Below are 25,482 nucleotides of genomic sequence, written 5' to 3' on the forward strand. Positions count from 1 at the left end.
TTTGGAACACATTATGAGCAAACATGACTGATAAAACCTCATATCTTACTTGCACAACTGAAGACATTTTTTTTGTCGCGAGGTTTAACAAAACTTGAGAGTGGGTTGTGTGCACTTCAAGAGACACTATAAAAAAGACGATTGAAACAGTGTTGCATTCGCGCGATGGTTTACAGCAGGTGTGTCAAACAAACGGCCCGTGGGCCAGAATCGGCCCTTCCAAGGAGATTCGATCAGGCCTGCGGGATGATTTAAAAGTGAAAAAAATTCATAAAAGACACGGAATGAATATTTTTACAAGGTGCAATTTGTGGAGTATCCGCTAGGGGACATACTGTTTTGATCAGAGTAGAAGACAACATTGTTTTCACCGGAGAAGAAGACAACCACAGTCTCAGTCCGTCACTGAGACAGACCGAACACAGCAGAGGGTATCAATGACGTGAATATTTTATTCTTGACACACATAATAGCACTCTCCTTAGTTTGTAAGGTGTTCAATTTTGATTTTATATGCACATGTGTGAATGGTTTAAAAATTCCTCTCTTGATAATTACTTGTTAAAGTTTTGTGCCTTCGTACAATTTGTGGGATCAGTTGCAATGCATATACAGTCCGCGAATGAGAAAAGTAAATTGTACATTTGTCTAAGGAGATCTAAGGTGCTTCATGAAATGTTTTGTAAAAGATATGTTCATTACATTTCAACATTATCCAAATGTTCTTGTACTTCTTTAGACCAACCCAAAGGAAAGACATATTATTTTGGTTATTTCTCAGAGTATGGTATCATTTTAATGGTCCGGCCCACTTGATATCTATCGAGGCTGTATGTGTCCCACGATGTGAAATGAGTTTGACAACCCTGGTTTAGAGCAAAGAGGATATGAACATCCATTTCCAGTTCACACATATTGCATTATTCCTTTGAATGTAGTTCTGTCAACGTACGGATAAAAGCTTGATAGTCACAGCCAATTTCAAAGCTTTTTATTGTTCAACTTTCACAACATACCAATTGACAGAATATTTGACAGACTGGGCAAGCAATTGGCCCTCATTGCTGTACAATGTGAGTGTTCATATTTATTTGAGCATGTGCAGATAAATCTACAGTGGCAAACGAATTCCAATGCCTAACAACGCCCTTCTAGGCCACTATCCAGCCTGTTTGTGAGTGTTTGCAGGCATGTGCCATTTTGGCAATGTTAGATCTCTGCATCTTAATTCCAGCTGAAGTGCATAAAAGCTCACCCTCACCTCTCAATTTGTGCTCCTCTCCTCTCCAGGCCATTTTGTATTGGAGAGAGAAAATATTGCCAACTTCAAGGTATCAGGCATCCTTGCCTGCACATATCAACACACTGTTGTTGAGATGGGGTGTCGCGTGTGAGGTTTAAGGGGTGTTTGCACGTATGAACAGAGAAAGGAGAAAGCAACATGTGTGACAGTGAAGTGGCAGTGTAGCGAGAGAATATATAAACGAGAAAATGGAAATTTCGAATGGGACTGCTGACTCTTCTTAGTCTGAAAGTCGTATTTACTGAACAGCCTCAAGTTGGCATGGGTAGAATGAATTGGAAAAAAACAAGAAATTGGGGGGAAAAGAAGCTCTAGGAATGAGCTGAACAGTTTAAAATTGGACCTGTCAGGATGAGTCAAAAAGTGTGGAAATTAGACAATTTTTTTTTTTACATTTTTGACTTTGATTTTGACATTTTGAAGAAAAAACAAACAGGGATGAGTTTAACAGTTTGAAGTTGAAACAGTTTGAATTGGTCAAACGGTGTGGAAATTAGAGGTTAGGCCCCCCAAATTGCAATTATGTGGCCTGCAAATGGCATGCAAACCAGTTCAAGGTGTATAGCCCATCTACTGACCGAAGATAGCTGGGATAGGCTCCATTACCCCCGCGACCCTCATGAGGATAAAACAGTTCAGATCATGAATGGCTGAATGGATGGATAGCTTCAAGACAAGTCCATCATTCCGTCCATGACCTGAATGATTTTATCCTCACAAAGTCACGGGGTGCTGGTGCCTCTTGCATCTGTATTCGGGCAGTAGGCAGTGTACACCCTGAACTGCTTGCCAGCTAATCACAGGGCACACATAGAGTAACAGGCAATCACACTCACAATCACACAATTTAGAGTGTTAACGTGACTTTTTTTGGGGGGGGGGGGCACTCTGAATAAGCCAATGGTACAAGGCTTTTAGTTTCCGAATGTTCCGACTGAGTCATTACACGCTCGGAGCATTTGTGCAAACCCTCCCACAATTCGGGAAGCGGTCTTTTGGGTGCAAGTCCAAGTGCTACTGTTCTTGGTCTGGGCTTCTGTAAGATAAAGTTCCTCCAAAAATTCAATTTACTCTCTGGAGGGACTTAGAGTCAGGAAAAAAATAGTAACTTGACAAGTAAAAACAAAGTCTCTTTTTCAGAGGTTCAGACATTTGAGAGCACCACCTGCTGATCACGAGTGTTGAACGGGCAAGCTGGAGAATACATGACAGTTCCACCCACTCCGGTGACTTTGGGGGAAACACCACTTCATAGAAAAACCTACACATTCTTTCACCACCTGTTCTCCACTCTGCCACTAATCGTTTTAACTGTCCCCGAGTAATAAGTAGGAAAATAAGCAACAGAGGAACACAATTCAATGTAGATTGCCTTTTACAAACCCTCTTTCCAAACGCCCCCATTGCTGTTGCGATAATTTATCACTACTTTGGCAGACGTGGTAAACACGAGATGTCTGGAACTGACTGCTCATAGGGCGCAATCATACCGTCGATGGGACAAGACTACAGTGATCCCTCGCTATTTCACGGTTCGTTTATCACGGCTTCAGTGCATCTCGGATTTTTTCAAACATTAAAAAAAAAAAAAATTCAAAATTATATACATGGAGTACAGTACTGTTGCTCTTTGTGACTCGCTGTTGTTTTGCTAACTTTCACAGCTTCTCGCGGACCGTTTGCGGACTTAAATTATATACATGTATTTTTATATACATAGAGTACAGTTCTGTATAGGTTGCTCTATGTAACTCGTTGTTTTTTTGCTGACTTTCGCAGTTTCTCGCAGACCATTTGCGGACTTAAATTATATACATGTATTTTTATATGTTAATTGGTCACCACTTCGCAGATTTTCGCTTATCGCGGGTGGTTTTGGTCCCCATTAACCGCGATAAACAAGGGATTACTGTATGTCCTACACTTCATCGTCCTCTGATATTTAGTGACGAGTAGAGCAACATCATTCAGGCTGCCTATTAATTAGGGCTGGACGATTAATAGAAATTTTATAGTGAGTTCATTTTTAGCTTCTCTTCATCTTTATACTATTCTCATAAAAGTAAAACAATGAGTGTGCAGAACGATGCAGTGCGTTGACAAGTTCCCCGACATTGAGAATGTAACCTGAATGCAATGTTGCTTGCGCATCAAGCATGTAGAGTATATTATTCTGAGTGTCCTTTAACCTGTTTTATGACACTCAGTTGAGGTTTAGTGTAAAACTAGTTCCACAAAAGAAGAAACAGTGGAACACTTTGTAGACAATACATGATTATTTTTTAAAACTAGGCTAGTGCTAAAGCTAAAGCCAAAGTAATATACCACTGACATACTAATGGGAAATTAGCATAAGCTTGATGAAGTGATATTCCTTCAAATCACACACAAACACTGTGGAAACACATTCATACAGGAAAACAACACTACTCAAAGGCACAACGTCTTCCCAAACCGGATAATTTAATCTTCTTATCTCATTGTGTGTACTCCATGGATGCACGGCACCATACTGCCCCTAAGAGGCAAACACAGATGCAAGGCCTTAAAGGTGTGGCTGCAACAAAATGAAAATGCAAGAGGCTTGACTTTCACATGAAAAATTGCAAGGGCATTTTGTACTTGACAAAGAGTAGAGTTTTCAAAAATGGTGTTCAACATGCATATTTTATTAAATTTGTGATTGACATATAGGGGATTACAGCAATGAAACAATGAAGCCCTTAAAGCTTTTTTTTCCATTTGGCAAGGCCCATGTGGCTTGCAGCAGATGATTTTTAATGGTACGCTTCATGGCTGTGATTTTAATATGCTCGTTAATTATAACACTACTATGTTAGTATTTTCACAGTTGCATTTTGTAATTAGAAAGAATGATTGAAGTAGAGGCGGGAGTCTTGTGGGAGAGACAAGGTTGTGGTTCAACACAGTATAACTCAGGCAAAGTGGTGTGATAAATTGGGTTCCACACTGTCTTCCTGGCATCAGACCAATGTTTACCCACACTGTATCTTGGTGACCACTACTCTCACTGGCTTTTGAGAGATCCAATGCAATGTGACGCAACACCCACTCTCGACCCAGATGTGTATATTTCAATTCATTCTCAATGAGCCTAAATGTCACCATCATAATGCTGTCATGTATCGTGCTTAGTCCGGCTTTAGTATGGAGTCAGTGCCTCTGGAAAAGATGACTGAGAAAGAAATCAAGGAAATGCATAAATGACTCATGAGGTTATGACTTGGATGTCCTGGGTTTGGTGAGCAGAAATCCATTTGAAACACCCTGGCTGCCAATTTTATACAAAACATAAATCACCACGAAAAAAAAAAATCGACAATAGTGACTCCAGATGGCAGGGGATTGTAGTGGAAGGCGTACAAAGACCACCGTGTATACACAGTGAAAATCAGTCTCTCAGGAGATACAACTGGACTGCATTTGCAGCGCTAAACTAAGTCCGGCCAAAACACATGTGACACAAATAAAAGGGGAAAGATGACAGAGAGTGCATGTTGAATGAACACCGAGTCACAGTGTCAGGAACATTCCTGTACACCAAGATGTCAAACTCAAGGCCCAGGGGTCAGGTCTGGCCCGCCACATAATTTTATGTGGCCCGCGAGCCAATCAGGCATGTCAACTTCCATTATGCTTCCTAAAAGCTGTAACATAATTTTAAAATTATCATATGCAATGGATGAGAGCTTGTGACCAAACACCTCATTACAGTCACTTAAATAGTTGAAGAAATGATTGACTTCTTTATATGGTTTCACAGTTATAATGGCCCTCCAAAGGAAATGGCAACTACAATGTGGCCGCACCAAAAATAATTTTGACACCCCTGCTGTACAACAACAGGCCTTCACCGTTTCTCAACTCAACTGTATTTATAGAGCACTTTCAAACAGCCATCGCTGCACACAAAGTGCTGTACATGGAGCAACTAACAAATACAACAGTAAAGCAAGTTTCTGCACAACATGAAATGCCAGGTTTCCTCCTCCTCCTAAGCTTTGAGTCCATATCGACTCATAGAACTATGTGAAAGCCAAAGAATCCACAGCAAGTCTGATTAAAAAAAAATGATTATATATATATATATATATATATATATATATATATATATATATATATATATATATAGATATAGATATAGATATAGATATAGATATAGATATAGATATATAGATATAGATATAGATATAGATATAGATATATTCTGACCAAAGTGTTCACTTAAGCCCTGTCTGTGGCTGAGGAGTGTCATAAAAATTCCAGGACTGCTGCCAAAAAAGATGTACAGTATTTCAAAACTATGAGCTTTCCCCTTCAGTGTGACCAGACTATCAATTAACAGTATTAAGCGGCATTTGGTTCGTTCAGTATGCAAGACGAGAGATGTCCCAGATAATTTGTGGCATGTTTGTGCGGGTAAGGTAGGCAAGTGAGGCAGTGCCGCCCCCTGCTCTCCCTTCCTCTGCATATGAAGGCATAGCAGTTTGAAGCATGATTTGTATACTGATTTTCTTTCCCAATAATAATTTCAATAATTATGAATGAGTCCATCATGAAAACAGCTAAAAGTGACTATTTCCTGCTCAAATGCATGGGCAGGAAGTGAAAAGAAGCATTGAACATGCCATGCAGCCAGTGACCATGCATAGGTTAAATTGCTGATTCAAGCACAAAGGTGGCAAATCGAGGTGCAGAAAGTAAAAACCCAGCTACAGTTTGGCTCTTGCCCCAGGTGCTTCTACTCAACTGGCAGGTGAACGAGCAGTTGGTGCGAGCACCCACACTTTGCAGTTTGTCTTTCTATAGCCAATAAATGTGTTTAAACACACATATACTGCACATGCTGCTGACGTTCAACCGCCTGTCTACTATATTTATTGATTGTGTGTGGCATAATTAGTCACTCTTACGACCAGAAAAGCAACTCAAAGTGCACGCTGGAGGAGTACATTGCTACTGCTGTGGTCCATTGACACAATGCGTAGAAGAAGTCCATACACACATAAACACTAGGAAGCCTCAGCTGGTTGATGATCCCGTCTTGAACCGAGAGTCCCTGATGATCTTTCATTCATTCATTTTGCAAACCTCTTTATCCTCACTAGGGTGATGGGGATGGGGGGGGGGGGGGGGGGGGATGCTGGAGCCTATCCCAGCTGTCTTCGGGCAGTAGGCGGGGGAGACCCTGAACCGGTTGCCAGCCAATCGCAGTCCCTGATGATCTCTTCCATTCAATTGTATTTTGGTACCTGTAACTGTGTTTGGCACCAATAAAGTCATCATAACTCCTCCAATTCTTTACCGATTTTCACACGGATTATTTTGTTACAAACAGACATGCATGATATCGGAAGCGTCTGTAATTTTTAAATCTGCTCTTTCATCACATATGAAATTATAGGGACCAAATGAATTAGTTTTTGTTTTTTTTAAACGGAGATGCAAAACAACAACAGCCCAACAACAATAAACTTAACCTTACATTAACTATTAATAATAAAAATATATTAAAAAATACTAATATTCTATTTTGGGTTCATATTTTTAGATCCGACTCCGGAGACTCTAGTAGTCCCTCACCAGTCATGAACCTCACCGCATGTCACTGACTCGTGGCTGTACGACCATGAAAATGTGCCTGCTCACAATGAATGAGTAGAACATTGTGGTGCTGGGGCAACCTTCCTACTCACACCATCTGGGTTCTTGGGATTTTTTTCCCTCTTTCTCTCAAGATCAAGGGGGGGTCATCAAGGAATCCCGTTTTGAAGATTTGAATGACATCAAGATGGTCATGACAAAATCCCACAAAAGGTCAATTATGGGTAGGTTAGCAATCCACAGCAAATACCCGCTGTGGGCAGGCAGCTTTCAATGCACACTCTAAGTCATACAAAATCATTCAATCCGATCGTTGGTAATTTATTACTGCGATACGACCACCCAAGAACTGAGCAAGTGGTGTGCCGAGAGTCGTGACAACAATGTAGCCAGCTAAAGACATCAAAACAAACACACCTGTGACGGAAGTGGTACTCTGACCCAAATTTGCAGAGACAGAGACACCGAGTCTAGACAATAAACTACTTCAGGAGTTATTCTCAGTCTGCTGTTGCAGAGGGGGGTAACAATTGATAATAGGAGAGAAAAGTCAAAACGTTGGAATATCCATAATTATTCTGCCAGTAACTTATTCATTCATTTCCACGACCACTTGTCCTGATTATTATCGCAGGTAATCCAAGCCGACTTCAGGCAAGCGGTGATTAAGCCCTTGACAGGTCGGCAGTCAATCACAGGGCTTATCGAGGCAAACGATTTCAAGGCTTCAGTTCACCTAAAAAGATTGTTTTTGAAATGTGGGAGGATCCCGGTGCGCTTCACATGGCGATGTTCAAAAGGGGACTTCGAAATAGGACTACACCAGGAATATGGGGTGTACGTGCTGACCGTTTTTTCCACCGTGCAGCATCGCCGATAACAAATTTCACCAAAGAAAGGAACACGAACACACACACGCACACACACACACACACACACCATTTTTGTGATGACCTGTTTTAGAAAGCCACGACAAGTATTTGACACACACCACATTTCCTGCGACTGTATGAAAGAAATATCCTATTTGAAAAAAAATAAAATCTAATTGCTCAGATAAGGTTGAGGTAGAACAATAGAATTTTGCTCATGTGTAATAAAAATGTAAGCCTTTGGCGATGGTAATTTATCTGTCTGTCTTTAACATCACTGAAAACCTTTTGCAAGCCAACTTATTTGAATGGTGTCAAGAGGGAGTTGTCCTCTGCATGTAGCAGTACACACGCACACATAAATACAAATAGAAAAATGAATGTGTGTCAGCCTGCCAGTCACTTCCAATGGAAAACACATTTTGATGTCAACTTGGGTGGATTGTATTAAAAACAAAAAAAACAAAAACAAAAGTATGCCAGGGTTAATTTTAGCTCTAAATAATAGTCAAAAGGTGGTTGGCCAAGTTTACTTCACACCTTTAATCACATGAGTAATCAGAGGGCTTTACAAGCCCACAGTTCCCCAAAAAATAGATAGGTGGCTTACATTAAAGTATTGCAGTTCATAAACAGACTAAATTTTTTTTTTTAAGTTTTCAAATGTAAGATTTCTTTTTTTTTTAACTCATTAAGTACTATTTTTAGAGCAAAACAGGTGCCCTGTTAGCACTGTTGCAAACATTCATTTATTGTGTTATGTCTTAAAGGGGAAATATATAGTCCCCTAGCTGTCATATAATAACAATGAAAACTGTACTCACTGCCAGGCTCAACTATTGTTGATGGCGCTGAAGAAATATGAAATAACAGTTGAGACCACAGGGATAAATAAAAGCCATTCCACAGACAAATTGGAAACAAAGTGCAAAAAAAATGAGGTAATTGTTAAGAATGCATTCAGTCACGCAACACGCACACATGTAGCATTTCAACAACACGTTGCATTTTATTCTGTTGCTCATTTAACACACACAAAATTATGAGACAATGTATTATTGTAATTGTAAATTTCCCCAGTGTGGGACAAATAAAGGATATCTTATTATTTTATTTATTTGTTTATTTATTCATGGCCAATGCACAATCCGCTTCGAATATCTGAATACTAAGCGCGACAACAAACTGCAGATGGGGATTCTGTGTGATGCTGAGCTTTCATCCTCATTTGCAAAAATACAGCTGCATAAAGCAATAAACATGTTATTATGAACAGGCTACCAGAGATTTTAGTGAAAAAAAATGACCTTGAGGATTACTATCCAATCGTGACAACGACAGTCTCCACTTGAAAGCAAACATTGAAGTAATTGGCGCAAATATTTCAATAAAACATTACCCTTCAATATTTAATAAGAAAATGCACTGTGGTTTTGAAGTAAACAATTAAAGATACTTAATTGTTACTTTGGCCATGTCAAATAATATCAAATAAAACTACATGTACATATGTTGCTTTATTCAATTGTGTATCATGACTCAAAACGAGTGCAGTTTTAACCGGTTAAACATCAGTCCAGCCATTTGTTTGATGATCTCAGTTTTACAAAACATTTGTAGTATGATGATAGCAATGTTTAAAATTTGACACTTCCTACTGTATAAATACATTCAATTTCATATGTTCACAAATTTTCCTTGACAAGAGATTTTATGTTGAATTTAATAAAGCAGCACAGTGAAATAGTGATTAGCAGCTCTACCTCACAGTCAAGAGGTTCTGGGTTCAAATCATGGCACATGCCTAATGTTGTTTCCAGGTTCTCCATGTGTTTGCATGGGCAGTGATAATGTTCCAGTTTGAGCCCTGCGAGTCGCAGGGACTCGTTGATCAGAAAAGTATGAGTCCCATTATGCATTTAGAGAGTCCCAAATTTCGAATTATGAAATGGTCTACTTATTCAGTTGCATATGATAAGAACACAAACAACACAATTTACATTGATGATAGGTTTATTTCTTATAAACAAATGCTGCAATTTTTTAAAATAATTCAGGCATACAAGATTTGCTGAGAAATAGGTTCTTATTTCATCCCCAACGGAAATCTCGTCACGCGAGATTACTTAATGTGAGATCAAAACAACAATGGCGGTGATTGTCAAACTGCGATCGTTGCTGGAAAAAAAGATGTACCGTAGTGTTTTTTTTGGTTTTGTTTTGTTTTGACTGAGAAATTTCCTTGCGTCCCAGAAACTCACTTTATTTGGAACCGTTCGTCCCGCGGGAAAATTATGTGCAGAGGTAACAAGAAGGTTGCATGGGTTGTCTTTGGACAGCATTTGGGCTTACCCCGAATCCTCAAAGCATTATTCGAAGGTAAACTGAAAGCTTTCAAGTGCCCATAGTTGTGAATATGTCCATGAGTGGATGGTTGTTTTTGTTTATTTGCTCAGTCAATTTAATAAGCCAAATATTAGCTCTTTTAAATTTCATCAAAAAATATACATAATAAAAACAGCAACAATAACAACAATAATAATAATAATTATCATTATTATTAATGTTGTTATCATACACAATTACATATTCGACACAAGACAAAGATAATCGATAATCTGAATTTCATCCTGACAAATATTGTAATTCAAAATATCTATGTCAGTCTGGCCCTCACAATTACAATGAGTGCATCGCTAGTTTTTTTCAGCAGTGTCAACATTGAGTCCCTGTTTTCAACATCAAACAGGTTTTCATTAATTTGTTAAGCTACTTTCGCGATCACATATGGTGGTCGTACACACAGAAATCACGTGTACTTTTGTCATTTTATTGTAGCTTTGCTTGTTATGTTTCAGTGGTGAGTAGCTTCAGTGTAGTGCAGCTATATTTACTGTAGAACAGCTTGTGGCTCAGCGTATGACATTTTCCAAGTAGCCTGCCCATCGCTCGTGACAATAAAGTGAAATGGAACAGTTTTTCTACAACAAATACAAGCCAGTTAAAGTGGCCCGCATGTTTAAGTGGTGCACACTTCGGCAGAAACTTGTCCTTTTGGTAATTCAAGTTTCAAACAATTTTAACGTACTTAACTGAAGTCATTATGTGATTTACATTTGACTTTTATTTTAAATAGCGGCGTATGTGCCCCAACACTTCAGTCCACATGGTGCCTGCCGTGACGCTCAACCTGCCTGAGGCCATGGCTAAATTTAGCCCATGCACAAGCATTCACATTCATCATGGTGGGATAATATTACCCTTACGCTTTCCTGCATGCAGATAGTCATGTGAAGTTTGACCACAAAGCATCTGCGGCTGTCACAGCGCTTCCTGCCCAAGCATTCCATATTCCGTACTCCAAATGCCAAGCATGTCCACCTACCAAGCTGGTCTTGCACTTCCTCTCTTTCTCTATGCTAATTCTGACCCCAAAGTGCAGGGCTCATCAGCACTAAGGACCGAGACTGATCATGGTTCATTACAAAGCGGGTGGATAAAGCATAACCTTGGCCAAATGTGGATCAATACAGAGGATTGAAGAATTGCTCCCACTGTTGGAAGTAGAGAAGGAGGACAGGGTTGACGACTCGTTATCGCTGCCAAATTAGGTCAGATCACATCCCATGACGAGCTGACATCATTTGAATTTTTTTTCATCATGTATGTCATCATTGAGCCTGAAATAGACTGAGAGCGTAATGTAGTCATTTATGATTGATTCCTTTTAAAAAGGAAGCTTGCTGTGCAAGATACAGGGGCAAGCACAGATTTGCGAAGTCGGCTTATGCAAATGATATAAAGAGCTTGAAGTTATCCCATAGCGGAAAGCACTGGAAAGGAAAGACAGTGACAGAGGACGCCGTTTTCCTGCAGGGATAACCACGAATTAAATAGCACAATCATAAAGTACATGAGGTATTCCTTTTTGTTGTGTGTTCATGTGACATGGTCACACTGACGCCTCGTGCCAGTACTGAGATCAAAATGATCATCAGTGTGGCAACCTTGCCCTTGAACAAGCTTTGGCACTACATTCAAGGACTGCGGGACTAGTGTGCCACCATCTTTGTGGTATTGATTGATGGCCGCCCTGACAACTGTTTGCGACACACGCACGCACACAAATGTCTGCGTTCCAACTTAAAGCTGCGGGGTAGGTTCTACATTCTCTCTCTCTCTCTCTCTCTCTCTCTCTCTCTCTCTCTCCCCTCCAAAGTCTTCAACCAGTAGGTCAGAGGACCGAAGGTGAGAGGTTGCTTTAGAAAAAAAAGCACACTTTATTCATAAAGACACAAAGACAGTTCGATCTTTCTAATGCGTATAGCTACAGCCTCAGTGATTGGCATAACCAAGACACATCATATGATCAAACCTAAAAATATGCATGAGGATTTTTTTGCCATGTAGTGTCTCTCAAATGTCACTAGGTGGCATACAAGGCAAGGTTAACGTCAGAGCCTTTGCTGTCTGACTTACAGCATCCCAGTGAAATAAGACCAAACCGTACCTATCAGCATGTTTGAACGCTCTTCTGTTGTCACACTACGCAAACATAAATAATACACAGGTCATACAAAGGTAATATTTTCAAAATGTTGCATAATACTGTACTTGTTTACGGGCATCACAAAATTATTTGACTGTTGTTGGTCAGTTAATTTGACCCCAAATCTGGGCCACCAATGTAAGGCCTGTGGTTATGTGACTTTATATATACCGGTATATAGGTTCCATACAAAGGTTTGAGAGGATGCTCAATTCATGTATCATTTTCCCCTCTGTGACTACTTATCTAACGCTCATTTTTTTAAATGCCTTTGTTTAAAGTCTTGATGCAGTTTTACAGTTTTATTTAACCCACCCCAAAAATAAAAACCCAAATTTAAATCAATAATAATATCCAGGGCGGCCCGGTAGTCCAGTGGTTAGCACGTCGGCTTCACAGTGCAGAGGTACCGGGTTCGATTCCAGCTCCGGCCTCCCTGTGTGGAGTTTGCATGTTCTCCCCGGGCCTGCGTGGGTTTTCTCCGGGTGCTCCGGTTTCTTCCCACATTCCAAAAACATGCATGGCAGGCTGATTGGACGCTCTATATTGTCCCTAGGTTTGAGTGTGAGTGTGGATGGTTGTTTGTCTCTGTGTGCTCTGCGATTGGCTGGCAACTGATTCAGGGTGTCCCCCGCCTACTGCCCGAAGACGGCTGGGATAGGCTCCAGCACCCCCCGCGACCCTAGTGAGGATCAAGCGGTTTGGAAACTGGATGGATGGATGGAATAATATCCATATTTATACATTCAGTTAATTTAAAAAAACACACACACACTGCATTTTTCTAGCCGTTAACTGTCTGGGATAAATAAAATGCAAAGAATAAATTCACAAAACATGCATCAATTTCTACATTATATACCTGTATGTACTGTATATTTTATATACAGTATATATATATATATATATATATATATATATATACAATACAATACATTCTGATTTATATAGCGCTTTCACAACAGCGGCAGCTGTAACAAAGCGCTTTACAAAACAGTTAACATAAAGTAAAATAATAAACACAACACACAACATAAAACACAAACAGTCGTGCAGTCCTAACCACTTTTCCGTCACACGCTTTGTTGTTTGAAGCGGTTTGAGATGAAAGAGGAGAGAATCAAAGTGTCCTTTAACCAGTGGATCAGAGACTATATATATATATACACACACACACACACACAAACACACACACACCATTATCCAGTATCCTTGACTTAACACCAGGGTCTTCCATTTGGCCCTACGATAGATGTTGTGTTGTGGTGGGCTGACACAGCCATCAAACGCTGAGGCAGGGGACCTCTGTGGTGACGAGGAGCAATGAGGCCAAGCTTTGATGATTTTTTTACACAGAGAACATCAATTGGGCCTGTGAAAAACTGTGCCGTTTCGCTCTACTCCACGCAGGACTGCCGTCTCCCTCCCTGCCCTCATCCTCAGTGTACTGAACGGCCACGAGTGAAAGCCTTCACACTCCTCATTTTATCGTCTCAAACTGTCACATACTAAATTACCTTAACTGTATCACACATAACCACAAATATAAATGAATGTACAATTTTGCATTAAAGGAATACCAACACTCCGTTGACTGTAGATATATTTACTGCACATGTTCTCAGATTTTGTCCCAACTCATTATGAAAGACAAATTCTCAAAAAAACTTTACAAAGCAGGTTAATAATTTTAATTTTGAAGTTTTCAGGTGCGGTTTCAAAATAAAGAATCTATTACTTGAATGAGATCCAGCACCATATCGAATATGAAAGGTGTATCCAAAATTCTTCCTTCACGAGAACACGAATATTGAACTAAATTCACCATTTTGGTTATTATTGTGATTGTAGTGTATTCATGTTTCAAATCCTTTGATTACAAAACTACGAGTTCATTTTTGCAACAGAATGAAGGAAAGGAATGACGCATGATGTCAGGAGCAGACTCCAACTCATGCTGCTGGAGAAAAGTACAAAATGAGTTTTGACTTTAAAAGTCAAAACATGCATGACCAGAAGCTTCTCCTACTCACATTCAGATTTATGGCTGCAACCTTTGGCTGTTATTTGCCTACAGAATGGCTGCATGGGCAGGCCAGACTGATGTCTTTATTAATCGAAAAAGCAGATTTACCGTCAGTAAAGTGAAGCGCAACAATCTAGAAGCACATTTCTAGGATAACTTAACAAGGCTGCTGAAGGGATGTCCCCCATAAGTTCCCCCCTGACATTGTCCAACATTATCATTGTCTCCTGTGAGATCAAAACAAACTTGGCTACTCGCTACTTTACACTGACTCATCTATCATTAAGTACTTTGCTGAGTAGTAACAGTGTCCAATATATTCCAAGCAAAAATACCAATTGGTCTTTGCCAGTTATTTTGTCAAAATAGCTCAGAATCAGAGCCGTCCCATGTGGCCATGAAGAAACCCTGAAATCAAGTTCCATTAGAATGACCACAGAATGACCAATCACCAAAGTCCAAGATTTCGATTTTAAAAATGTCTTATTTTCCCACTTCTAACAAACACCTCACAGTGGGGACCTAGAACCCTTCCCAAGTTGTCTTCCACAGACAACACAAATTATTTGGAATTTATTATAAGAAGATACAACATAAATTGGGAAAAAAAACAACAGAAAATAAAACTATTCAGGAGATCCATTAACATCCATCAACAAATTACCTTACTTGGATTCCACATTTTGGAGGCTTAATTTATGACTGTTCCTATCCGTATAATAATCCCCAAACTAGATGGTTATTTTAAGGTTGACAATGTTAATTATAACAACACACGCACAATCACAAAAAAAAATCACAATAATATATTTGCTATTACAGTTTGTGTAGTTGTGTTGTTCACACTGAAAATATATTAGCCCACTCCACCACTCCCTCAAAATGTGCCAGAATAGGCTCCAGCTCAACGGCAACCCTAATGAGGATAAACGCAAGAGAAAAATGGATGATGGATTATTATTGTTTCCATGTTTTATTTTGCTTCTTTGAAATTGTAAATTGTTGCCTGGCGTTCTTCCTGCCCAGAAAGGTGCCAATTAAAAAAAAATATATATATATATATATATATATATATATATATTTTTTTTATATATATTTTTATATTTATATATATAAAATTACTGGTGCGTCAGCGTCATGGCTCTTTGGGTGTAGAGTAGTTCCACTGCAAAAATTATCACATCCGTCTATTGTGATGTTTACAAGGTTTCGTGTAGATAGTGTGGGTAGCACTCTTTCACATCTATGAAGTAACACACAATCAAAAGCTGCTGAAATTCTAAGTGTGTGTAACTTTTTGGAGGTTTGTTTGTTTTCACTTTGAAAGAAAAATACATACTGTATTTATGACCAGCAGTGATATAGAGATGAGAAACCTTTGCCCTCAATTTTTGACTCCGAAACTAAAAACGTTTCTGTTCAATTAATTTCAAAAACTTACTCATATGTGAAAAATGCATTTCGCTAGTCATAAAATAACTATTCAATAAAAAGCAATAAAGACTGTCTATTTTAAAGTACTTATTATTGAAATCGACCCGAATAACAGTAATAGTTCAGGATTGTTTGAGCATTTCCAAAAAGTAAACACAGCCTTCTTTAAGTTTCAAGAATACACTTCCTGGAAAGTCTGCACAATATAAAACATTGGAGAGCAAATTGGAACCACCCACAACTACAATACAAAATATATTTATATAATGGAACATCATTAACTTTTTTTTTTAAGTCCAGACCACCTGTCATAAAAACGAAAAGAGGGCATCCATCAACATGAAATACCGAGAGGACTCTTTCAATTTCACTGGGCTCTTGGTCTTGTACCGCTTTATAAAGAAACAAGGAATTTCAAACTGAATTCATCTCTCTCAGAAATTAAAGGACTCGTAACATTCAACCACAATGCGTGCATGAGTGTTTTTTTCTTTTGACGAATGCTATTTGATAACTTTAATTTGACAATTGAATCTATAAATAATAATCTGCCTTGTGTGTGTGTGTGTGTGTGTGTGTGTGTGTGTGTGTGTGTGTGTGTGTGTGTGTGTGTGTGAAATATTAAAAGATCTCCCAAATCCATAATTATATTCTAGCAAAAATAATAATATGAATGTAGCATTCAAATATAATTTGTCTTCTCCAATGTATTATTAGCCACTACAGAAGCCTGACAGAAAAAAGATTTGGGTAATTACCGATGCCGTTATTTTAATGCTGCTGTGGCCTGAGCCTTACATTGGGTGGTGCCGAATTAAATATGTCAAGCACTCTGTCTTAACTATTTTTATTTTTTACCCTGAAAAAGTGACTTAGTCTTTCCTTAGAATGGATTATTTTCAACAAGGAGCAATGACAGAATCAGCAGCCATGACTGCGTCAATGGATTTGAAGAGCAAAAAGTGGGAGCTGGCGTCATTCCTCACCTGCTCAGACGCAGTTGAAAACAAGGGAAATGGTTCCACCGGGTTTGCCTGCGACAGCCTGTCAAACACAGGAAGAAAAACAGATGCTAAGACCAGTTTCTCATTTTGAGTCTACCGCTAATTCAAAAAAGGGTGACAGAACAATGATGTAATATATTTTTGAAAGTAGATGGTAGGGAAATGATAAACAGACGGGCCGATGGCACTGGCACAAGAAAACCAAAAGGAGAACAAGTCTTGCAAGTAGAAATGTGCCATTGGACATACGCACATAGATCCACTCCGACTCAACATGCTTGCCTGTAATCCTTACGTATATTTTGACAACAACCAGAAAAGACAAACATTGTCTGTTACACAAATTTAGGGAAGATGAACAAAACAGAATACCATCATGGATACTGCCGACTACAGCTACTGAAACAACACTGTAAATACATGTGAAATGTCCCTACCAATTAAGACTCATTACAGTGTGATTTCATTTATATTGCTGTGTTGTGTTTAATTACATGTGCACGTGTATGGTTCTGCGTAAATATTTATTATTTCAGTTAAAAGTAGATTTCAAAACACTTTTATGCCTCTGACAAAATGACTGCATTCATTCATTTATTTTAAAATATTAGAAAATTGATACATTTTGAGCAGTAGGAATGTGTATTATTATTATTATTATACATTTATATTTACAACGTATAAATTTAGGAGTACTTCACCAAGTGCCCACTAAAGGGTTAAATTGAAGTTGACAGTCTAAACAAGACAATACCCCGGCCTGTGAACTCTTTAACAACAGACATGTGGGCCATGTCAAAGGATGCACCAGGCAATGTTGCTGTCTGACTTTAGCAGGGAACGATCACGCATAAAATACCAGATGGTCTAAATCCAGCATAAAGACTTTTTTTTTCCTCTGACCATGATTTAATCCGTGAATGTTTGGTTGGCATGAAATGCAACCACAAAGACAAAGAAAGCAGGTGTATCATGAAACATTTTCATGAATAGTTCCGTTGGAAACAGATTACTGGAAAAAGTTACACGGTACAGAAAAATAAGTTAAGAGGAATCGAAATGTGACGAAAGTAGCAGCTAAAAAAAAGTGAAAAAATGAGCAAATGACAGCTTGAGTTATGGCATTTATTTATCCATTTGTCTCGCTCATTTAATTTCAAATGCAAAGCCAGTGAGGCGTTTCACAACTGCATGCTTCATGGTAGTATGGAAGTTCTATTTCGGCATTGTTTTTCCCTTGATTATTTATGACAATGATTTGGGACAACGTTTGACAGACCTTTGTTTGGATTATACCAAACTTGGAATGTGTTTCACATCAATATTTAGACAGATTTGATAGATTTCCCAAGTTACACTTTAGTGGCTTGAAAAAGACACATTTCCGCTTAGATCATGTGCAGAAACCTGATGCCCACTTGGTATTCACGCTAAAATGTGTGACTTGTCAAACATGTCCCTGGATAACCAGACAGCAAGCACAACTTCACTCGAGGTCAAAAGTCAAAGTCAATTATACTTAGACCCTTACAAATCTTCGTCACGCTGATGCTTGGCCAACGGCTGCTTCTTTATGGACATACAGGGCCCCAAATTGAGTCCAGGACTTTGGACTGCATAATTTTTTTTTGTGCCTCCCGCTCTGCTGCAAGCACAGACTTACGTATGAATCAACTAACAATGTTGCTTACTGGCATTCAGGAGAGGTGAAGCCACAAGCTGCCTTCCATTGTCACTTCTAGCCCGACTAATTTGAATACATTGATTTCACCACGACATTTTCATATTCATTTCTGTCTCGAAGATGAAAATGCCACAGTGTTTGGCATACGATTGTACCAATAAGTCTGGGAGAAGCGCTGACAAACTGACAAGAATGCAAAATTCACTGCCTCCGCAAATACTCGCAGTTGTTCGCCACTCAGTAATATAGAAGCTTAAGAATGTGATTTTAAATTCATATTTTCAGGTATATCTGCTACTCAAAGATTTGCCTGAATCATGTTGTCAGAACCACCAACAATCATATGAATGCAAAGCCCATCGAGACAAAATTTGCTGCAGAATGTAAACCTAACCTCTGTCAGTCACATCTCACGCTACTGAGATAATTTATTCTGAATGTCAAGTCAAGTCCAACTTTATTGTCAAATGTGCTGTAAGTGTAATGGAAACAATGAAGACCATTCTTTGAGAGGCCCTCATTACTCCTTACAGCGATCCTAGCATAAAACATGGACTGATAATGATGTTTTCAGTGAACAAACAACAGAAGGTGTCAGTAACAGTGGCAACTTAAGATGGCAGCCCTCTGACTGCAGCCACGAGGGGCCCATCGATAGTCCATTCATATTTAAGTCGGTGGCGGTGAGGGCCCAAGTACTAATCAATTGACACCGTGATTTTAGGTCTTGTAAATTTTGTGGCGTGAACTAAAGACAATCCAATGATGTTGTGGACCATCAAGGCGCAGGATGTCATGTAGAAATCTGCCTGACTAAACTTGGCACCTTTACACTTCCAGTGAATCAGAACAACACAGAGCCGAGCAGAAACACATGCCGCAGGCTTTGACACTTGTGTCTGACACTAACTGAGGTAAATCACCTGGCCAGCGGTGTGCACACTGCAGCCTTATGTCAGGTGCATGGCTCCCCTGTAAGATTTATTCTATAGAACCGCCTGTATAATTACTTGTGTATCAAGTATCAAATACAACTTTATTGTCAAATATGCTGTATGTGTAACATACAGCACAGATGAAATTTCTGTGAGGCCAATGTGCGAAGCAGTCAACCACATCTTAAATCCTTGCACAAAAATCTATTCGCTTATATTTTCAATACTCATTTCCTTTCCGATCTAAAGCAGACTGCTTACAATTACAGTGCAGCCTTTTTGTTATTTTGTGGTTTTAAAATATTTCACTGGAGGCAACATTACAGGCTGCATGCTCCTCCCAGTACCCACTGCTTGGTTAGCATCTTTATTGTCCAATGAATTATCAGCATCTACCTGCCATCTTTTCATAAACGGGTGCCTACTGCGTGCGTGAATAATGTTGGGACTAAAGTTGGGTGTTGAGAAATGCAGGAACAAAAAACAGGAGAAATGAACGCAGCTCAATACTTACAGTTTTCCCAGGCAACCATCTGTGAATGATGACAGAATCACATCAGAATAAATATTATCTTTGAGCCAAGATTCTGTTCCCGTTGTGGGTTTGGGTTCTATAGAGCATACAGTTCATTCTGGTTATTTCATTTGCTATCACTTCTGTTTCTGCATTGTTTTTTTGCGATACAGAAATTGAAAAATACGTAACATTAAATTGGATTAAAAAAAGAATAAAAGCTGACTTCAAATGAACAATTTTTGCTTCATCTCTGTGCCTCAACTCTCACAGGGGGATAAATTGTTAAACTTACTTAGACAAACTGTGTGTAGCATGGTGCTCACCTCTATCTGTCCATCTATCAATCAGTTCTTCCAGCCATCTACCAATCAACAGTATTGGCCAAAAGGCAGCAATGAGGAACTTAGAGTATGATGCACTGAGCATGTTTCCATGTTTTCATTTCAAACATCACGTCGGTATACCACAAGCCAATGGCAACCTCGAACTGGCAACAAGGAAAGCGGCTACGGCCAAATACCTCCAGCGAGTGAGGTAAGTCCTAAGAAGCCAGCTCAATGGCAAGAATAAGACCCGGGCAATAAACAGCTATGCCCTGCCAGTGATCAGATACCCTGCAGGAATAATAAGGTGGCCAAAGGAAGAGATTCAGACCACGGACGTTAAGACCCGAAAGCTCCTAACCATGCATGGAGGGTTCCATCCCAAATCCAGCACCCTGAGACAGAAAGGAAGGAGGCCGGGGACTGGTGAGTGTGAGAGCCACTGTCCAGGAAGAAACATCCAAGCTCCATGAATACATCAAGGAGAAGGCTCCAACGGATGACATACTCAGAGAATGTTATTGTCTTATTACGCAATGACTTGGCTTGGAAACCAAGTTGTGAAAGGTTTAAATGGAACATAAATATTGAAATACTGTCAATGGGCCACTGAGTGAAGCACCTGAGATCGCCACATGACTATAATAAATAAAGCAATGGGACGGCTGTCTGGCATCAACTATTAAGTTCTGTCTGGCACTTAAGGTGAAAAACTGGCAAGCCTGATAGGCTGAAAATACCAAACCGATCACATATTCACATCAAAGTATAGATATAGATTTTAAAAAGTTTCAATGAACTATCAGAGGAAATGAGCATCCGCGTGCTGAGGTATCCTGGAAACTCTGCAAAGGTAATTAAACATATTAGTTATAACACACTTCCTCACACTGGTGAATCCCTGGTAGTTTAATCGAAATGAAAAACATGCATACCAAAAAGGGGAGGGGGCAAGGCTAAAGGCATGTTTTCCATGTGAAGAGGAGTCTCTGTCAAAATAAACTGTTATGCAGAACTTTTATGTGCAAACACGCACACATTCATTCACAAGTGCACATTCCGCAATAAAAGAGATTCTGTGACATTTTAAAGCGCGCGAGCTAAAACCACAAATCGGAACAAAATGGTGTGCGTTGGAATTACGGTATATATATGAACTGTTGTGATGAAATGACCTCCCCAACACAGTGGTGCTGTGCAGTTGCCTAGCTTGATGGAGCACATAGTTTACGAACAATAGTAAAGGCCAGATTATCTGCAACTTTCAATTTTTAGTAGCTTCAAACATGCAGATTAATAATGACGCCCAAACGAAAGCGCAACAGGTCGTTAACGCACAACCAATAAATTGGCGGGAAAATCTGCTAATTGGCAGACAAAACGGCATAACATCACACTTTATCATTTCGCCTCCCCCGCTATGATTTGAAGGATTGTTGCCATCCATCCATCCATCCATCCATCATCTACCGCTTATCCGGGGCCAGGTCGCGGGGGCACCAGCTTTAGCAGGGAAGCCCAGACTTCCCTCTCCCTAGCTACTTCTTCCAGCTCTCCCCGGAGGATCCCGAGTCGTTCCCAGGCAAGCTGGGTGACAGTCTCTCCAGCGTGTCCTGGGTCTTCCTCGGGGTCTCCTCCCGGTGGGACATGACCGGAACACCTCACCGGGGAGGCGCTCAGGAGGCATCCGAATCAGATGCCCAAGCCACCTCATCTGGCTCCTCTCGATGTGGAGGAGAAGCGGCTCGACTCTGAGCCCCTCCCGGATGACTGAGCTTCTCACCTTATCTCTAAGGGAGAGCAAGGACACCCTGCGGAGAAAACTCATTTCAGCCGCTTGTATCCGGGATCTCGTTCTTTCGGTCACGACCCATAGCTCGTGACCATAGGTGAGGGTTGGGACGTAGATCGACCGGTAAATTGAGAGATACTTGAACTCCTCCACTTGGGGTAAGATCTCCTCCCCGACCCGGAGGGAGCACTCCACCCTTTTCCGACTGAGGACCATGGTTTCAGATTTGGAGGTGCTGATTTTCATCCCAACAGCTTCACACTCGGCTGCGAAACGCTCCAGTGAGAGTTGGAGAGCCCCGTTTGAAGGAGCCAACAGCACCACATCATCTGCAAAAAGCAGGGATGCAATACTGAGGCCCCCAAAACGGACCCCCTCAACGCTTCGGCTGCGCCTAGAAATTCTGTCCATAAAGGTTATGAACAGAATCGGCGACAAAGGGCAGCCTTGGCTGAGTCCTACCCCCACTGGAAACGATTCCGACTTACTGCCGGCAATGCGAACCAAACTCTGACATCGGTGGTATAGTGACCGAACAGCCCGTATCAGGGGGTTCGTTACCCCATACCCACGAAGCATCCCCCACAGAACTCCCCGAGGGACACGGTCAAACGCCTTCTCCAAGTCCACAAAACACATGTAGACTGGTTGGGCGAATTCCCACATACTCTCAAGGACGTATGAGGGTCGTAGAGCTGGTCCACTGTTCCACGGCCGGGACGAAAACCACACTGCTCCTCCTCAATCTGAGGCTCGACTTCCTGACGGACCCTCCTCTCCAGCACCCCTGAATAGACCTTACCAGGGAGGCTGAGGAGTGTGATCCCTCTGTAGTTGGAACACACCCTCTGGTCCCCCCTTTTAAAAAGAGGGACTACCACCCCGGTCTGCCAATCCAGAAGCACTCTCCCTGTTGACCACGCGATGTTGCAGAGGCGTGTCAACCAGGACAGCCGCACAACATCCAGAGCCTTGAGGAACTCCGGGCGGATCTCATCCACCCCTGGGGCCTTGCCACCGAGGAGCTTTTTAACCACATCGGTGACTTCAACCACAGAGATAGGAGAGCCCACCTCAGAGTGCCGGGCACAGCCCGAAGAGGCAACGTGGGTCCCCCTTCCCATGGGCTCACCACCCATGAGAGGGGCCAAAGGGGTCGGGTGCAATGTGAGCTGGGCGGCAGCCAAAGGCGGATTGTTGCCAATGTTACGCAATATTTGCAATGCCCAGAGGAAGGAAAGAGGGAGGTCGGGGGGCAAGAAGTGTGATTTGATTATAAAACATAAATTCAGTACCAAACAAGTACAACTTGATTTTCTTCTGTAGCTGTTTTCAACTACATACTTTAGTTGGAATCTTTTCAAAATTACTTTAATGAATAACTCGTGGATTTTTGAGTCGTAACTCCTGCAAGACATGATCAAGTTAAGTGAGGCAATGAGATTGTACAACACGCTGTTTCTTTGAAGTCAGTGACAGCGTTATGAAGTGAGGTTGATACAGTAAGTGACAGTTGCATACAAGTACATATATCTTGATTGGTTTCACAAAGATAATTCAAACATTTTTAAAAGCGTAGAAATGTGGACAACAGGGAATGCGCATTGTATTGTATCGGAGTATGTGACACTCTGGAGCCTACCAGGCTCTGTCGTGGAGTTCCCTCTGAGTTATTGTCATATTTACCCGTATACGGGTTAACAGGGTTGAGGGAGTGACCTTCTTTGAAATATGAATGAGGGGGTGTGAGTGGGGGACACCCACCATGCTTGTGGTCGTTTCGCTTCCCATCAACGACTTTTTGCCGCCTAAGCCACTCAGAAGACCCTCATGACTACACTTATGCTTTGCCCAATGAATGCTGTTTCTAAGCCGAAACACAAACTAAGTCAACAAAAGTTGAGGCTACTAGGACCGATTCCCAGACTTTCAACAACTGAAACGGTTGATACAGTTCAGTACAATTCAGGAGCAGTACTGCAGGAAGGCAAATCAATATTGGTATCGATTAGCCAACTCACACAAGGGCCACCCAAGCAGCAGAGCGGCTTCCCTTGTAGCAATGAAACTTATTACAATGGTTGCATATTGACAGGTAGCACCAAAACATTTTAGTAGTGGCCAATATTCATTTGTGGCAGCCCACCACAAGTATGTGTATGTGGTAAACACTGCAGCTGTAATGTTTTCTTTTGCGGAGCCCAACAATGATGTCACTTTTTTTCACATTTTTCAAATGATCCGCCGGTTTCCCATCCCTGGTATAGAGTACTTATTGTAAGCCCCTTGCATGTGGGAAAGGAGAACCACAGTCGTCGGCGCACTAAGCACTTAAAACAGCTGTGTCAAACATATGGCCCGTGGGCCGGAACTGGCCCCCAAGAAGGTTCGATCAGACACGAGCTCAATCAGATACAAGCTAAGTTTGAAAGCAAACAAGAAGATGTAGCATCCATAATAAGCCAGGCTCGCATAACTCTAACTGTCCTACGAGGATAAATAAGGTTTTCTGAATCTGTATTAACGAAAAAGAGATTGGCTTACATCTCCTGTCACATGTCAATCCGCTTCAATTCGAAGCGGCGACTCACAGTTCCACGGATGCATCGGCGCTCTGTGCTGACGCTCCTTTATTCTCATCTTGGGCTCCACAAGCCATCCATCCATCCATCCATCCATCCAGCGACAGACTGTCCAACAGCACCGACATTCCCGCTGAACAAAGCGGGGTTATGGAAAATGCTGCCTATGTCAGGCGCAAAAACACAAGCGCCCCAGGGCTATCCAGCAATGACAGTCAGATGGCGCCGACATTCTTCCCAATCAAAATCAGTGCTGGTACACGCATGCTGCAGAGAAGGCACAACCACCAAGCACAGACTCTTCTCCTTTGACGAAAGTCGTAACCCAAAAAAGCTGAAAACAATCCACAGCAGGTACACACGACGTAACAACAAACACAATGTGACAAAACAAAACAGAAAAACAACAACAAAAAATAGCAAGGCTCTTGAAGAGCACTTGCCGACGGCTGCCCACTCGGATGCCATCTTGGAAAAACTAAAATTCTGGAACTTAAATGTCTTTAAAATGTTGGGAAATACATGAAAAGTATAAACCCCTCCCATGTTTTCATTCGTAGAAGCTATTCTCCTGCCATTATTTTAACAAATGTGACAAGTTCATTGGGAGGTCCTTTGACTTCTTCCCTGAGTTTAACAAAAGGTGAAAAAAGAAGCACCCGTGTAAAACAACATATGTAAGCAGTTAAGATAGCGTAATATAAAGCAGGAAGAATCATGTTTCCAAAGTTCACATGAGGGCTCGGGCCCAGAAGCAACAGGCTCAACTCACAAAAGTGCTTTTGACTGGCATTGTTGGCATAGCCCTGTTGCAGAGCGAGCTCTGCCGACATTCC

General features: G+C 40.9%; 1 protein-coding gene across 1 annotated transcript in view; it reads right to left on the bottom strand.

Annotated features, from left to right (window-relative positions):
- Positions 1 to 25,482, bottom strand: part of tspan9a (tetraspanin 9a) — a 202,738-nt gene that overhangs the window by 168,367 nt on the left and 8,889 nt on the right. The window contains exon 2 of the mRNA XM_052061785.1: positions 16,796 to 16,853. The gene's annotated coding sequence lies outside the window, so the exon portion shown is untranslated. The remainder of the gene's footprint in view (positions 1 to 16,795; positions 16,854 to 25,482) is intronic.

The sequence above is a fragment of the Hippocampus zosterae genome, chromosome 3, assembly GCF_025434085.1.
Source record: "Hippocampus zosterae strain Florida chromosome 3, ASM2543408v3, whole genome shotgun sequence".
NCBI classification, from domain to species: Eukaryota; Metazoa; Chordata; class Actinopteri; order Syngnathiformes; family Syngnathidae; genus Hippocampus; species Hippocampus zosterae.